General features: G+C 36.0%; 1 long non-coding RNA gene across 2 annotated transcripts in view; it reads left to right on the forward strand.

Moving 5' to 3' along the window:
- LOC124994037 (uncharacterized) overlaps positions 1-15,524 on the forward strand; it is a 60,917-nt gene that overhangs the window by 9,024 nt on the left and 36,369 nt on the right. Inside the window, exons 1-2 of one of the 2 annotated variants that reach the window (XR_007110425.1) lie at positions 6,279-6,409; positions 7,683-7,753. This is a non-coding gene — a long non-coding RNA (uncharacterized LOC124994037). Of the gene's footprint in view, positions 1-6,278; positions 6,410-7,682; positions 7,754-15,524 lie in introns of those variants that run through there. The other variant, XR_007110426.1, reaches the window with a different exon arrangement.

Consider the following 15,524-nt stretch of genomic DNA (forward strand, 5'->3'; position numbering starts at 1 on the left):
AAATTAAGATTACTTTATGTGAAAATTATGTAATTGAGTTTTGGTGGCACCTCAATAATCAGTGCTCTCATTAATTTAGTATGTATTTGTTAATAAATACTGGGCTAGGTGTATCTTAAGATACAAGAAAGTGTATCTTAAGTAGTCCTTACTTAAGTAGTCCTTACTGCCTCTTTTCTGAATTTCTTCTATTTTCCTGGTTTTATCACAAGAAGCGGGGGTGGGGGGGGTGGGGGGGGCAAGGTCACACAGTATCATGGAGAGGCGGGATTTAGATTCAAGTAGGACCGCCTTGTGTAGACCCCACTCTTCCATACCTTGAGAGGCCCTACTGCTCTCTCTGATATCATGTAAGGGGACAAAGATCACCCTACTGAAGACAGGCCTGATTGCGATGGAACAATTCGTGCATGAAATTTACAAAATCACAAGCCTTATCTAAATTTCCTAGGGTCTGAAGATCATATCCACGCAGGGCTTCTCTTAAAGAAAGAATACAAATGACAAAGCCAAATTAGGTGCAAAAAGAACACTTACTTTGAAAAAGAAAAGCGACGATAGCAAATTATAAATTGATAAAGCTGAAAAATATCACAAATGTAAAATCCAAAAAAAGAGCGTGTTTTCATTAAATAACTCCCTGTGTGGTGTTTGTCACATCAAGAAGTTAAAGGTGATATTTGAATTAGAGTGTTGGTACATTTAAATAATATTTTGGGTCTTTTTAGTAAATGAAATCTGAAACTAAAACACTGATATAGCAAATTAGATACCTCTGAGATGAGATTAGAAAATAGTGTTACAACAAGTGAGACTTACAAAGTGATTGTCAGAGTTACTATATATTCTCAGTATTGTTGTAACTTTCAATGATAATTTAAAAAATGCAAAATTAGAGATTTTAGCTTTTTCCATTTCAAACTTTCAGTCATTATTTCCAAAAGAGACATTTGAAAGATTAAGAAGAGCATGGAGGTAAAAGACATGCTTGGTTTTCAAAGTCCTGAAAAGATTACTGAGTTAAATTGTGAGTGTGAAGACATAAATGAGATTATACAGAATGGTCCTCCATTTATGCTGAGGAATGATCACAACACTAATGTTGCCATAAATTTGGATTAACTTTAAGGAATTTTTTAAAATAGAGAATGTATTGCTATCCACAATGTACCATTCACAATGGTCCATTTGTGTAAATTGGATTTTCAGCAACAACTTGATGAAAAACAAAAGGCTTAACAGTGAATGAGATCAACACCTATCTCTGTCTTTGTGTGTTGTACCTTGGGATGAATGGAAGAACAGGAAAGCATACCCATAATAGTAAAATCACTCCAAAGTTTTATTTATATTGAAAGTTATTTGCTGTGTTGAATTTAAATGTTAACAAAACTATATTAGATGTTTAAGAAGACGGTCCATACCACCTCTAAAATACTTCTACTCTACATTTTTGTAACATACTTGTGATTTCCTTTTCATATAGCAATGGTTTTTAAAATAATTTTTATAAAAGGAGTAGAAAGATTTTTTTAGTTTTAGAATATCTGCTCAAAATTAGTTTTATCATTAAAAAAAAAACCCAAATAGCTGCCATTATTATCGATTGGAAGGGTGAAGAAAATTTTGGTTCTAGGTCCAGACGTTAAAAGTGGAGAATAAAAATCATAGCCATCCATCTTCCATAGGCATTACAATTATGAGTACCTCCCAAGTCAGCCAGCAGCTCAACTTTCATTTGTATCCTATTGGGACATACAAGTTTAGACAGAGCAGATGACCACCTACGTTGGAAAATGGTAGGAGATAAAGTGGGTGATTCCTCCACTGTGGGAGAGCTCTGTCCATGCAAGTTGATGGAAGTTGATGGAAGTCAGGAATCCACTGGCTATCAATGGAGAGCAGAGCATCTTGCTTTTGTTTCAGAGAGCCATTTCTCAAAGTTTCTCTGTTCCTCTAACGGCATTGCTCTTTGTGGTTTTAGTGTCTGTTAATCTGTAATGTAAAAGAAATGCTCTTGTGCATTATTGATGTAAATTTAACTTATTAAATGACGTTGAATTTTATCAATGAAAAAATTAGGTATTATTAATTGTTGGATAAATAAAACAAGCAATTTCACATACAGATTTACTCCCTGTGTGTCCATTCTACTACAGGAGTGTGCTCTGCAAACACAGGTCTTCTGATAGATTCTATGTAACATGATCAAATTCCAGTCAAACACGATTCTTTCAATCAAATGGGGAAAAGTATAAAAACATTTATAATCAAATTATTGAGTATATTTCTGAATTGGAAGAGTTATTTCATCTAGGATTGATGCTAGCTCAATACTCTGCTTACAAATTTTCACTGTGATGACTGAAAGAATTTTTCCCAAACTACCTTCCAGCTAGCTCTACTGCAGCCTTGTTTCTTCCAAGTCATTTTGGAGTGTATGGCCTAGGGCCCATTCTGAGCTCTGCATCAGGAAGCTGGGTGATTGCACACAGTGAACAAAGGAGTACTCCTAGAAGCTATTCTCACTCTAGGATGTAGTAAAAACAGACCCACTTATAACACGACTGTGAACCCATAAAATACATATCACTAAACCCAAACCAAATACCAGTATCCTTTACTCAACTTCCCCTTAGCCATATCTCAAAAACATAACTACTCCAGTGTCACCGGATATAAGGAGAAATTTGAAGAAGGGAACTGGGAGAGAGAGAAAAAGCAATCCTAATCAATTTGCTTAAAATATATGACTTCAGTAAATTTATAAAAGGATATGACCACATGAGCACATTACTAGGGCCCTTCCAAAGTCCTTGACAAACCTCTGAACTATAAGGGTTAATTGGCTTCATGGTACATTATGACTGTAATAAATTTTTGATTCATCAGATTGGCAGTTCTTCCTTAAATTATGTAAAAATGTTCCTTCTTATGTTTTGATTAGTAACTGTCACCTTAGTAACTAGTCACACTGACAAGCCTAAGGAGATTCTGTTGTATGGCCAAAATGGTGAATCATGCCTACGTATGTCACTGTAATGGTATTAAGCTTCCGTTAGCTTACTTGGCACTAAAGTTGTATTTTGAACTAGTCACATAGATTTCCATCTCTTTTTCTGAATCTCCAACTCAAACCAATTTCCTGTCTGCTATATTAAAATTTGGACGTTAAGTTTTATTTCATCAAATGTGTAAGCCAAGTCTATTTGATTTCCTCTTTTGTAGCTCCTTAAATCAAAGTTCTTGCAGGACATATTTGATTTATCTTTAGCCTAACCATGCCTGATTATTTTTTATTCTCTGGAAGCATCTGTGATGGAAATGCTTAGGGAAAGGGATTTAAAAGGGAGATTCTGAAATCTTTGGGGAATTCCATAAGAAGACAGAGCTTTGTAGCATGTCACTTAATGACATCGACCAGGAATTTGTGAGTCATGTGTCAGGCATACCGAGGTCAGAGTAGGGCCAATAGAAGGAAACTAGCCTCGGACACAGGAACTCCTGGCTGCTGAGCCAGAATGACTGTGAGAGACTAACTCTATTAAGCAGATTTTTCTTGAATGTTCTCTATTCGTGAGGTGCTTGGGATTCGGGTGCAATTTCTATTTTTAAGGGGTAAAACTCAAGAAGTCACTTTGGGATAAATACAGTTGGCTACTGGAGAGTTCCCAGGCTGGAGAGAGCAGATCTTGTTATCTTAACCTATGTGAGGAGGTGGAGGTTGAATTAATGAACTCACAGGAAGTAATCCAAGCAGTGACATTACCTTGATTGAATTATAAAGATTATATTATGCAAAGAAGGGGAAGTATATTCCACATAGAGAGAATCAAGATGAGCAAAGACTCATAGGTAGGACAATTTGATAGACTAAAGCTGAGGGTGGGTGGAGAGACAGATAAATTCAGAGAAGAATCCAAAGAGGTCAGGAGGGTCAAGTAGAGAAAAACTTTTATCAGGATCAGGATTACGAACTTTATCCTAAAGAGAATGGCACATGCATAGACACTGAAGGTTAAAGCTAGGGAAAGGCATGGCTAGATTTGCACTGTAGAAAATTCATTTGATAGAAGTGATCGAACAGTGGAGGAGAAAGCTTTGATGTTAGACCAACTAAGAAATTTCCATGGTGATCAGGACAGAGGAAGGCGGACTTGGCTTAGCACATGGAACCAGATACGGGGAAGAACTTCACTGAAAAATTGAAAACAAAAAATAAAGACTAGGTAAAAGTACATGTTGACAGAACCTCTCAGACACAAGTAGAAGTGACTTGATACTTCATAAAGTGTCAATCATAAAGGAGAACTACTGAATGATAACAATCTCAGACAACACAGTAGAAGGTAAAATAAACAGGACACAAAATTGTATGTATGGTAGCATTCCAATTTTGTAGCATAAAACAACACACAAGATGGAAAGGAAATACATCAAAACCTTAATAGCCATAATCTCTGGATGGTAAGATGACATAATTTTTTTCTTTTTTTATACTTTATACTCTTTGTAAGGAACTGTAAGAAAAGTTAAGAAGAAAAGAAGGATGGAAGGAAAGGAAAACTGGGATAAAGGAAAGATGAAATAAAGGATAGATTTGAGAAATGTTAAGGAATCATGTTCAAAAAGAATGGGAACCAGGAATCCTTCCTCAAAGAGAGGTGGAGTCATGATTCCCCCAGAAACACTTGGGAGTACAGGAGAGGGTGTCAGGTTTGTTATATTGTAGTGGGGGTGGGGTAGACATGAATTGAGGACAGAGGTAGGAAAGTAGGTGAACTGTGTCCTTTTGATGGGCCTACTCTTGATTTGGCTGCTGACATGACAGAGGGGAAATGTGCAGGATAGGAACGCAGCAGGCTTGGAGTCCTGTCCATGTACTCCTATGAGCCCTCTGCTTGTGCTGTAATACTCCATTTGCTGCATTTTTACTTGTCTGTGCATAGTCTCACTGGACTGCAAGATCTACTAAATTATTGTGAGAAAATAAATTCCTATTGTTCAAGTCACCAAGTCTCTGGTATTTTATTATGATAGTCTTAGGAAATTAACATTCTTACCAATTGTTACCCTCTTGGAGCATAAACTAATATTTTTATGTTCTATTTCTTGGGGGGAAGTTCCTTTTTCTGTTCTTTTTGCATGTGGAAATAGGAATACAGACTGATACAACTCATTGAAAAGAACACAGCATGGAGCCAGGCAATGTGGTGCAAACTGTAGTCCCTGTGACTCTCAGAAGACTGAAGCAGGAGGAACACAGGTTTAAAGCCAGGCTCAGCAATTTAGTGGGGTCCTAAGAAACTTAAGGAGATTCTGTCTCAAAATAAAAAAATAAAAATAAAAAGGTCTGGGAGTGTAGCTCAGTGGAGCATCCCTGGGTTCAATTCCCAGTACAAAAATAAATAAATAAATAAATAAATAAATAAATAAATAAATAAATAAATAATCATCCTGTGGTTATTTATAAATGATTTATAAATAATATCACTGCCCCAAACAAATCATAAAGAAACATCAGACAAATTCAGATTGAAGATTTGTTCCAGAATAAAGGAGACTAAAGAGACATGACAAATAAATTCCATATGTGATCCTGAATTGAATTGTGGAATAGCTCATCCCCTATCTTTATCTGTCTATCTATCATCCATCTATCTATCTATCTATCTACCTACCTACCTACCTACCTACCAGGCCATTCATCCATTCAGGTTTCCATCCATCCATATAAGGGATATTGATGGGAGAGTTGTCACAATTTGAATAAGGTCTGTAGATAAATTAATACTATTATACCACCATTAATTCACAAGTTTTGATAATCACACTTGGATTTTATAAGAGAATTTTCTTGTTCTTAGGAAATGCTTGGAAATCTGGGTGAAAGTATTCTGGAATTTTTGTCCTCTTCTTAAACTTCTATAATTTCAAAGTTATTTCAAAACATAAATATTATTAAAATTAAAGATATAAACTATAAAAACAATCAAACTGAGAGGTATGTACATTGAACAAATTGATTAATATGATACTAAATCAGGTTAAACTTTAAGCTTGTGAAAAATAGTTAAAAGACCATGGAGTATGTTTGGGGTACAGGTATGTCAGGGTATGTTTGGGTACAGGTGCAAAGTGCAGGGTGCATATTGTATTTTGAATAATTTCCAGAAACGAAGTGCAAGGATGAAGTTCCACACACATTTAGTGTTGCAATCATGTAAAGTCTCAGGAGCACTCCAACCTGCACAGTTCCCACAGAAAATCAAGCAGCAGACCTGTGTCTAGGGGCCGTGGGAAAATTGGCAAAGAAAGGATCCAGCCTAAGGTGACTTCCCAGATAGCTCCTGCTCTACTGCTCTCTTGGTAGTTTCACACGGTGTGAGGCAGAACAACATTCCAATCAGTAAGTTTTCTTTTGCTAACAATGATTTGCAAAAAGTAAGGCTATCCAAAATGCTTGGAGATTTGCCTATTTAAAAAAAAAATCTCTATTTGTATTCATTTAATGTTGGCAGGACTGCAAAATGCAAAATGACTTCTGTGGGTCCTGGACACTTTTACCTTTGTGGGACCCTTCTACCGTAATACTTCAGCGTGGTTTTCTCTGTTTTAGACAAAATTTAGGAGTTTTTATGGACCCTGAAAGTTTTTCTTTTTTCTGTTGTGAGACAAAATCAAGCTCTCTTTGATTCAAAATCTTCCTTTTTTTCCTTCTGATTTTAAAATAAATTAAAACATGTTTGCCACACACACCTGTAATCCCAGCAACTCAGGAGACTGAGTTATTCAAAACAGTTAGTAAGAAAGACAATTAACATCAAGGGCTGGCCCAAAGTTAGGTCTGCTATTTGTAGTCACTTGTTTCTTAAAATTAAGACATTTCCCAGGATCCTCAAAATCATCATATCTGAGTCTAAAGAATATCTAGAATTGTGCCCTTTGGTAAAATTCATCTCTAATCCCTTACTGTTTTCACTACTACTCTTGTGCCAAGTATGGGTATAGTCTTGTATTCAACACCAGAGCACACATTCTTCATACCTTTTCATGCCAAATTTCATCAAAGAACTAAGAATAATTCAGAGTAGATCAGACTGTAAACATCAAGATGTCATGTAAATGCTATCAAAAGTGTCCAGTTATTTTGCTCCTGCAAGTGTAGTATAGGTGCCGAGTATACAGCTGTAAAACAACATCTAGATAAAATCTCTGTGAAATTTAACATGGTACTAGCATCCATCTAGCTATTGTGGTCTCCTTGTTTCTGAATTTTGGAGCAAACATTCCATTTATTTGATATAAGCAGATTTTTGAAATATACTCTGTGGAGCTGGCTAGTCTCACATTCTGTGAGTTAAAGCAATTAGAGAAGCAGGAGAAAGTTTTTAAAGTGATAACTAAATCAAATTGAGAATTACTTCCAGTGAGGCACATCTAGGTTCATGTTGGCTGGCTCTAGCAATCTGACTCCAGGTGCCCTGGCAATTCCCTTCACTGCGATACCTGGATCCACTGGCCTTTGGCAATGTGAGTACCCGAGGCGCTGAGAAAATTGTGAAGAAATCCTTTTGAGATCTCTTCAGTTTATCCTTGCATCAAAGGACCATGCTTTAATGGCAAAGGGAAATCTTAAACCAGATAAATTATCAATTGCAACAGTCTCTTTCTCTTTTTAGTGTGAAGCTCATTCATGAAGAGAATTCTGCCTGGACCTGAAGGCAGAAGGTTGCCAGATAGTTCTGAGGGGGTGAGTTAATTTTCCTCAATTGAAATTCTTCGTAAGGGAATTAATAGAGAAGATTAAGAAAAGTAAGCTCAACAATTTTACATGTGGGATCTCTATACCTTTTTTTTAAATAGAAAAAATAGCAGTAGCAATTTTGCTTTTTAAATAACTGGAAAAGTATGTAGGGCAAAGCAGTAAACCTCAAAGAGTAATAATTTCTCAATAAAAGCATAATAAAAATTTCTTTATATTTTCTTTTTTTTATTGTAAACAAATGGGATACATGTTGTTTCTCTGTTTGTACATGGAGTAAAGGCGTACCATTTCTGTAATCATAAATTTACATAGGGTAATGTTGTTTGATTCATTGATTCATTCTGTTATTTTTTCCCTTTCCCCACCCCTCCCACCCCTCTTTTCCCTCTACACAGTCCTTCCTTCCTCCATTCTTGCCCACCTCCCTAACCCTAACTCTAACCCTAGCACTAACCCCTCCCACCCCCCATTATGTGTCATCATCCATTTATCAGCGAGATCATTCGTCCTTTGGTTTTTTGAGATTGGCTTATCTCACTTAACATGATATTCTCCAATTTCATCCATTTGCCTCAAATGCCATAATTTTATCATTCTTTATGGCTGAGTAATATTCCATTATATATATATATATATATATATATATATATATATATATCACAGTTTCTTTATCCATTCATCAATCGAAGGGCATCTAGGTTGGTTCCACAGTTTGGCTATTGTAAATTGAGCAACTATGAACATTGATGTGGCCATATCTCTGTAGTATGCTGATTTTAAGTCCTTTGGATATAGGCCAAGGATTGGGGTAGCTGGGTCAAATGGTGGTTCCATTCCAAGTTTTCTAAGGAATCTCCACACTGCTTTCCAGAGTGGCTGCACTAATTTGCAGCCCCACCAGCAATGTATGAGTGTACCTTATTCCCCACATCCTCACCAACACCTGTTGCTGCTTGTATTTTTGATAATTGCCATTCTAATTGGGGTGAGATGGAATCTTAGGGTAGTTTTGATTTGCATTTCTCTTATTACTAGAGATGTGGAACATTTTTTCATATGTTTATTGATTGCTTATAGATCTTCTTCTGTGAAGTGTCTGTTCATATCCTTAGCCCATTTGTCGATTGGGTTATTTGTATTCTTGGTGTAGAGTTTTTTGAGTTCTTTATAGATTCTGGAGATTAGCGCTCTATCTGAAGTATGATTGGCAAAGATTTTCTCCCACTCTGTAGGCTCTTTCTTCGCATTGCTGATAGTTTCCTTTGCTGAGAAAAAGCTTTTTAGTTTGAATCTATCCCAGTTATTGATTCTTGCTTTTATTTCTTGTGCTATGGGAGTCCTGTTGAGGAAGTCTGGTCCTAAGTCGACATGTTGAAGATCTGTACCTACTTTTTCTTCTATGATCTGCAGGGTCTCTGGTCTGATTCTGAGGTCCTTAATCCATTTTGTTTAGTTTTGTGCACGGTGAGAGATATGGGTTTACTTTCATTGTGTTGCATATGGATTTCCAATTTTCCCAGCACCATTTGTTGAAGAGGCTATCTTTTCTCCATTTCTTTATATATTTTTAATTCACAATTTTTTTTTGTTTTTAATTGTTTTTAGGGATAAGGAAAAGTGGATAATTTAAAAATTATGAGGGTATTTCTTCCAATGTTCCCCCAAATTTCTTAGTGAATATGCTAAGAAAATTTCAAGTAAACAAAATTCAGAGTTGTAGCCTCTGCTATTGTCCCCACCCATTTCGCCCCATCTGTACCTCTTCAGCACTCACTGGTTCTTCTTCCAAGGACTTTCTCTAGCCACCAGAGTCCACTATACAACCAGGGCCACTGGATAAAAATTCTGGGAAATTAATTTCCTCAAAAGCAGGCTTTAACGAATTACCCACTGGAATAGTGTTAAATGTCCCAGCTCCCTTCCTCAGATGGGACAATGCTGAGACATGTACATCTCCAGGGAAGCTCTGATTAACCCCCAGTAGTCCCTGGCCTGATGTTTCATACTTTAATGATTGCCTTCTCTTTCCATCACCATAATACCTGTCAAGCTTTCCAAAATTGCTTCCAAAATAGACAGCTTCTACTGTATTCCATAACTGGTGGCTTTTAGGAGGCACCAAACCAAGAAAACAGCTTTGACTGCTTTGTGGAGCTGGAAACCAACCTTGAGTTTCTCCTACATTTCTGAACTGAGATGGAAATGTGGCACTTCTGTCACAGAGGAGTATTGAAAGGACATGTAAAAGTGTTTCTGAATTTTTTTTAAATAGTCGTTTTAAAATATTAGTTTCAAATGCAATTAATTAAAAAATTTATAGCCGACAGATATAGACTGCTGATATAGATAAAGTAGAAAGAAAAAATTAAGAAGATATTTTAATAACCCAGTGGAACATTTATATTTATTTTAGACACTTAATGATGTTATATTAGAGAACTTTCAGTGCTGCTCCTGTCTTTTCTCTGCTGGTACTTTGTTTACTCTTCCTTTTGTTTTTACTCATTTAAGACTTGAACTGTTAGACGCTGTGCTAGAGCAGCATCCCTATAATAGCTTCGTTGGATTTGAAAAACAAAATAGTAAAGACTACCAACAATGCATTCAGTGTCACTATTGGTCAAAATTATTTCAAATGTATCATAGATTATTCTTATTTTATGTAAGTGAATGTTTTATCAAAACCAAATTTTATTTATTCTACTCAATAAAATTTCTTCCAAAGAGAAATTCTTTCTTCCCTACCATTTTGGAAGTTTGGAAATAAACATGTTTGTTCTATGTGCTCTCTTGCTCACTCTTTTCTCCCTTCCTTCTTTCTCCTGGTAAATACAATTTTTTTTTTTTTTTTTTTTGGTAATCACTTCTTAGGCTATCAATCACATTTTGACTTATGAAATTTAAAATTATCTATGGATTTTTATAAACTTTATGTAAAAAATACAGAACTTCTACCAGAATGAATTTATATACTTGAGTCTCTGAGTGGTCAAATGTTTTCTCAAGTCCTTGTCATCAAGTATTAAAAATAAAGTGCTTCATAGATAAGGATTTTGTTCTTAAGGCTGACTTCATACCAGGTCAACCAATGACTGTGCTCAGCAGGAGTTAGCTCTCTTAGGCTCTCAATGAAAAGGGTAAAGAGATGCAAATGAGAATGAGTTTATGAGCCAGATATAAGGAAACAAAATTTACACATGAGGTCAAGAAAATCCTCTGACTATAAGATCCCTAGGGCAAATTTACTGGCTTTTTTTGTGCATTTAATTTGTGTCTCATAGTTTACTAATTCTCCATAATAAGGCCATAAAGCAGATTGTATTCTCATTACTTACCATTGAACAAATTGAGACTCAAAGAGGTTCAGCAACTTGTTATCTGAGTAGTAGTTGAATAGTAAAGCCATGCAGAAGCTCAAAGGAAAAGTAAGTATTGAGTATACTCGGGATGTTTAGTTCTAAACACCATGCTGTTATCCTGCTACCTTCAGGACACCTGGACTGAATTGTACAGATTGCAAGTTGGTATGATGTAGACATCTGAGGTTTAGACTAGGAAGGATATTGGTTGTGCTGGAGATTCTGACTACCTTAGATCCATGGCACTTGAAGAATTGGTTGTCTGCATTGCTGCGACCTGCTGCTATTTATTTTAAGACGGCTTAAGATTATATTTATGGCTAACCAGTGTTTAAAACTACAGCCATGTGGTAACTTCTACTGACAAATGGGCTTCAAACAGATCACGTCTTCTTTAGATCTGACTCCTCTTCATTTTGATTATATATTTTCCCTAAAGCTTGGGGCAGATTCTTGACCTTGGGAAAGAGTATCATTATACACTTTCTCTCAGATAAGATACTGTCCTATGTGGATTGGATGGAAAAGATGAAGAGGATGGAAAGAAGTATAGTTTTCTCCATAAATGCTTTTCATATCCTAAAGATAAATTAACATTTCCATAGATTGTAAGAGTGGATACTGTCATGCTTTAAGGAAATATTGACACCCGTCTTACAATCAGGATCAGGTCTTTGTTCCCCCAGTGTTGAAGATTTGGTGCCTTACTGCTATTTTCTGGAGGAAGTTTCTATCAAGGGCTATTCACCTTCTCAATCCCCTTCTTCCACACCAGTCCTTCTCAAAAGCATATCTGCATTTTTGGCCTAAGCACCTCTATTAAGGGGCCTTCTTATTAGGGAGAGTGACTGAGGTTCTTCGTTCCATTTTGACTTTGACTTTTCCATTCTTAGCCTTTCCCCCTCGTTGAAACGGTAGAGCGCTCTACGAATTATTACTTATAACTAGTATATCCCCAATATCAAAAACTGACAAGAACTGTCCCTAGCACGGTGGGTTTTTGTGCTTTGTACCAAAAGAATCAGGGAGAGGAACAGCATAACAGGAAACAGGCTCTTTGTTGGAGGACTCAGCTTGATCCAGAAGGGAGACAGCAACCAAGAGTGTCAGGCCTGCTCAAAGTGCAAAGATGTGCAGCTTTTGTGGCATCTGCAGGTGGCAGAGACTCAGTGTCCTGATGTCATCACATGGAGAGGTGGGGTTTTAGGTGCACCTGTGCTCTTCATCATGCTTCTTCATATGCCCCCTGTGTCCCTCCATCTTAAGTCTCCACCTAAGGGTGTGTGTTTTATTACTCTAATAAGGTAAAGGTGGCTGTGGGTTACTTGGGTGATCATGCTATGCCCCTCACCATCTGCAGTGGCTTCTTATCATCTGGGAAAATCCCTAATATTAATTTCAGAACAGGGCAGACTGTTTCCCTGGGTCAGGCTTTATCTTGGTGATTTTGCTTTGCTCGATGCCAGCTTCTTGATATTTCTGCTGAATACATCATCTCAAAAGCGGAGCTAACTCTCAGCCTCCATCTTCTGGAATGTTATCTTATTCCTGTAGCCCAAAGACTGGTCAGCTCTTTGCTCTATCTTTCTGGCATGGCTATTAACACCATAAGACTGAGAGCTAGCTTGGTTGTGTTATTTCCCCTGAGAGATTTTTAATCCCTTAATCCTAAGGATCTGTTTTTTTATGAGGGTCACTGACTGGCTCAGAACTGTTTCAGAAAGGAAGCTTTCAGGTGAATCTCTATTATAAAAATAAGTGCACAATTTATTTAAAAATACAGCATTGAAAAACTGAAAATCAGTAATTTAAAAATATGACAAGCAATGTAATATTGATTTAAGGTGTGAAAATTGTATGATATAATTTAACATGATGAAATACCAATGAAAAAATGTCTAAAAACATTGAATAAATAAAACTCCAATGTAATTATAATGATTGACCTTGCTTTATTATATATATGTGCATATATGTTCATATATATGCAGACATGTGTATATATATATAAATGTAACACTTCTAATTAAAATTATCAGGTTGAATTTTGGTGGGAGTTTAGTTGAAAATATTTGAATAACCTGGTTCTGTGGCTCGGTGGATTGCACACTGGACTCTAAAATACTTGAAAATGTTTGACTGCTTATAAAGCAATTATGATGAATCAAAACTGGTTTCAAAGATACATCTCAAATAACATTTTGGATTTTTGAATCAAAGCTGAAATGGAAGAAAATTCCCAAGTATTTTATTTCTTGTATATTATCATTACAAAAATTTAATTTTGAAGTTATAGAAATACATATATGCTATTTTTAAATTACCTGAAATTTTAAAATTTATATATAAATGTGTTAGATACCAATGAATAATATGTATAAATTTATAAGAAATATGTAGATCATATGAAATTCATATAAATATAAACATTATTATATAATATATAATCAAAATATACAGATATTAATTAAATAAATGTATTATAAATCTATTTCTTTGGTTGATGCTGGAAAGTTTTTGCTACAGGCAGTGAAGGTAAAATGGAAAATTTGTCAAAGTGTGGTCACTAAATTAGTTAGGAAAAGATGGAAGTTAAATGTTTTGTAGAAACAATTGGATTGAGAATGTTAAATGAACACTTTATACCTATTTTTGATATTAACAATATGAATTTAGGAGAAGGGGGAGAAAGGCAACATTAGAAGCATATTAGACAGACAAAACAGTACTAGACCATAAAGTCATCTCTTAGGCCCTGGTCCTGGTGGGAGGCACTGAAATGAGCATAGACAACAGATTAAGGTTTTGGGATCATGAGTAGTTGGGTTCCTTTTGGGTCAAGCCAGTCTTGTACCCATATAGACTAAAGGCCCATTGAAATGCACTGAATTACTGTCATCATCATGAGTAAAGTTATACAGCCATCTTAGAAGCCACGTTAGTGTTTTTGATAAAAGAAAAACTGTCAGTCAGTGTGGTATATAGAGTCCAAATGTTTTAAATGTGAAGAAGGCACCTGGTATTGAACAATGCAAAATAGATACAGAAGGTCTCTAGTTCAGTGCCATTCAATGTGGTTGGTGGAACAGCAGTATAAGGATACCTGGGACCTCATTAAAAATAGAAATTCAAGGCCTGGGTTTATAGCTCAGTTGGTAGAATGCTTGCCTCGAAAGCACAAGGCCCTGGGTTCAATCACCAACACTGAAAAAAAAAAAAAAAAAAAAAAAAATTCAAGAACCTACCCAGATCTATGGAATCTGAATCTTTGAAGGTAGGATCAAACAACCTGTATTTTAGCAAACTTCCCAAGGTTCACTGAATTTTAAAAAATCTAATTTCCTCTCTAACTAATAGGTCCATGGGCACATGTAGTAGATAAGTTAGAAGGAAAGTAAAGTTTTGCTATATTAAATCATGGATTGAAGATGAATAAATTGTAAAGCCTTTTTACATCAAACATTTGATTTTTCTATACCTCAAGTCCTGAGAGGACAACTTTGTACATAGCATGTAATATAGGCAGTGTCCCATAATTATCACGTGATTGCATAAACAAATGAAGAAGTAATGAGAATAACTTCTCTGTTGTAAGTCCCAATGTATATTATGCAAGAAATAAAATTCTTTAAGTGACTATGGGACTAAGGAACAGATGAACTGGGTTACTTTGGATCTAACAGATACAGCAGGGAAGAGGGGAATTAACCAAGACACTTTTTATTCTCTTTAAAGTCCTGGAATTAGTGTCACAGCAGGCTAGTAAGAATTAATTACCTACACAGAAGATAAGGATGAGGGGGAAAAAATGATGCCTACTCTTCTTCTCTCTTGGGCATCATTACCAAAAATGCAGGTTTTATTTAGGGGAAGCTCTGGTACCCGGGAAACAAAAGGGCAGATTGAAGGGTAATATTGCTGCTAGGTTCACAGTATATGACCCTAGTGTACATCCAAGGATGCTGAATGTGTACAAGGGAAGCAAGAGACCATGACATTGAGTAACTCAAGATAATTACAGAACCTTGGAGAATTGTTTTGTTAGAGATCCCTGATCTGAGAGCATCAATTAAAGAACAGTAGGCCTATATAATTATTATAGAATCTCATTATCAGAATGTTTTACAAATTGTCAAATTTTTCCTGAGAAAAAAGCAGGATCAACTGTGAGTCTCCATACTTCTGCTGGACAAATAGGGCTGAGAATGTTTAGCTGCCATGTCCCCTCCCCCACAATGAGTTGTCCACCTTGCTGAGAAGCCAGTTGTATTGGTCAGGGTTCTCCAGAGGAGCAGACCCAACAGAATGTATAGATAATTATAAGGATTTATTGCATTGTCTTACACATTAAGAGACTAGATAGTCCCATAATAAACATCTTCAGACTGGAGAGTTGG

This window comes from Sciurus carolinensis, chromosome 10 (genome assembly GCF_902686445.1).
Source record: "Sciurus carolinensis chromosome 10, mSciCar1.2, whole genome shotgun sequence".
In the NCBI taxonomy this organism is placed as follows: domain Eukaryota; kingdom Metazoa; phylum Chordata; class Mammalia; order Rodentia; family Sciuridae; genus Sciurus; species Sciurus carolinensis.